General features: G+C 59.7%; 1 protein-coding gene across 1 annotated transcript in view; it reads left to right on the forward strand.

Annotated features, from left to right (window-relative positions):
- Positions 1–1,037: 1,037 nt before the first annotated feature.
- TRAK1 (trafficking kinesin protein 1) overlaps positions 1,038–2,419 on the forward strand; it is a 194,890-nt gene continuing 193,508 nt past the window's right edge. The window contains exon 1 of the mRNA XM_023515947.1: positions 1,038–1,364. The gene's annotated coding sequence lies outside the window, so the exon portion shown is untranslated. The remainder of the gene's footprint in view (positions 1,365–2,419) is intronic.

Raw genomic sequence — 2,419 nt, forward strand, 5'->3', positions numbered from 1 at the left:
GCAAACATCTGCTTTACAGTAACACTCCTCCTTAGACTTAGCATCCACCCATGAGTCGAGTCTTGCCAATCTCGATGATCTCTTCAAATCCTCCGCTAGTATCAGAAACTTGATTTTGTAGGATTTAGCTTCCTTGCACTTTTGATTCTAGTCTGAGTCTACTCCAAAGCCTCCCAATGTCCTCTATGACTTCTGAGGAAAGACAAGGTCAAGAAGTAGACTCAGCAGCCTCAACTGGAAATGAGCTCATAAGGTAGTTCCCCGTTAAACCGTCCACAAGTAATTTGCATAATAGAGTGGCCTGTAAGCGCTTACTTCCTGGATCGTTTCCTGATCCCCGCTTTTGGTCCACCCCACCACCCCCTGCGTCACCCTTTGGTGAAATTTGCTCAGACTACTGGTTCCATCGCCCCCTCCCCGGGTTCCAGACTCCCTCGTTTAAGCATAAGGGTTGCTTTCCCGAAAGACAGCCTGCCCTGAGGAACCGAGCGCCTGGACTTCCACGGCATTCTCAACAAACAGCCCTGGAGCGCGGGACCTGGCCGCCAGAGAGCCATCCTTCCCTCAGCTGACACTGAAAGGACACCCAGAAGTGCTAGAAGTCAATAAGCACTCGCGGAGGGATGTGATTAGCTTTCCGGATCCAAGGATTTCCCGGGTCCTTCTCCGTGCCCCGCGGCGTCGGCAAAACTGCTGGTGCGGCCGCGATCCGCTGCTGGAGAGGTAAGAGGGGCGCGGCTTCTGGCGCTCCGACGTGCCCGGCGGGCATCCTGGAGGGCCGCCCGCAGGTGGCGGCGCTGGGCGGCGGCGGGCGGAGCCGGGAGAGGGGAGGGCTCGGCGCGCGCCGGGCAGTGACGGCAGCGCGGAGGGGAGGTGCGAACCGCCCGCTCGCGGGGGAGCCATGGCGAGAGGCCGCGTCGCGGCGCCCACATCAGTGCCCGCGTCCGCAGTAGCGCCCCCGCCCGCCGCCCCGGGACCCTCCCGCCCGCCGCCCCTGCGCGCTCCCAGCCCGTGACGCCCGCGCGCCGCGACCAGGGCGTCCCCTGGAGAGGGGCCGCGCGCCGAAGGGAGCGCGGGGGAGCCGAGCTCAGCCCCTGCGCCCCCAAGAGTCTTGAGCGCTCAGACGACCTCTGCGTCCCGCAACCCCGGACCCGGATCCCGGGAGCGCCCGGTCGGCGGCGCCGAAGCGGAGCTCGGCCGCGTGTGCCCGGTGCCGCCCGGCCGGCTGCAGCGGAGGGACCCGGAGCCGCCGGGCGGCGGGGGCCAGGCCGAGGATAAGGCGGAGGAGGCAGTCGGGAGAGCTGAGTGCCGGGGTAGCCCAGCGCCGGAGGCCCCCCGGACCGCGCTCCGTGCGCCTCTTGCGGGTAAGCCTGGGGTCCGCTTACTCGTGCCTCGGGCGCGTCAGGCCCGGGGGATGGGGACGGACGGGAGTGTTCCGGGAGTGTCGGCGCGCGATACAGTAGCGGCGGCAGTGGCGGGGCGCCGGGACCCTTAGGGGGACAGGCAGCCCTCCTCCTGCAACGGCCGCACCTGCGGGGAACCCTTGGGGTCCAGAAGGGTGCCTGTTGGGCACGGTGTCGGCCACGCTGCTTGGCCTGGATTCCGAGCTCTGGTACTCCGAAGTGACAGTGAGGCGACGACCTTCAAAGAGCTCGGAGCTGAGCCAGGCCAGAGCGCGGGCAGCACCCCGATTCCCACTCACTCATAAAACTTAATGAAAATGATATCTTCTGAGCGTGTCAGGGAGCAGACGGATCATTTTAGAGGCCCCCTTTCCATCCTGAGAGTTTTAAGTTCACTTTGTCACTTTTTTCACATAAGATTTTAAATTCATTTCTAATCTCCACGGTCAGCTTCTTGCAGGTAAAAACAAATACGTATAATGAAATGTATCGTCTTCTCTTTTGTAAAGTTGTGTTCAGGGAAAATGTCAAATGTCCGCATGCTCTTAGGGTTGGCACGGGGTGTTCTTTCCCCGCTAAACCTCTCTGTTTTAGAATTCTTCACTGCATTTTTCAGACACTGAAATTAGCTTCACTTTGAGAACCTCCAAAGTTTGACTGTTCAGGCTTCTGATTTTTTTTCTGATATGCTTCACCAGAACTTTATTTGCTTCCAAGAAATGTGTAAACGTTGTCAGTATCATCTGCAGTGGGCAGCCAGGATTGGTACACTTTCCTGGAGATCTTTGGTTACCTGGGAAATAACCATAGGGAAACTGTAGTTCCAGAGCCCTCTCCAGTTCCCACCTACAAGTACAAGAGCAGCAAAGAGGGAGGTGGTCATAAGGAGTGTTGACCAGCCCTGGAGTTCTCTCTAGGGAGGGTCTTTCAAGTTTGAGTGGAGGGGATGACAGGCCTGGACCTGGACTGGTAGGTTCAGAGAGCTGGACCTGGGGTGACAGATGGCACCTACCCCC

Source organism: Otolemur garnettii, unplaced genomic scaffold (genome assembly GCF_000181295.1).
Source record: "Otolemur garnettii isolate 467f Iridium unplaced genomic scaffold, OtoGar3 scaffold00082, whole genome shotgun sequence".
NCBI lineage: Eukaryota > Metazoa > Chordata > Mammalia > Primates > Galagidae > Otolemur > Otolemur garnettii.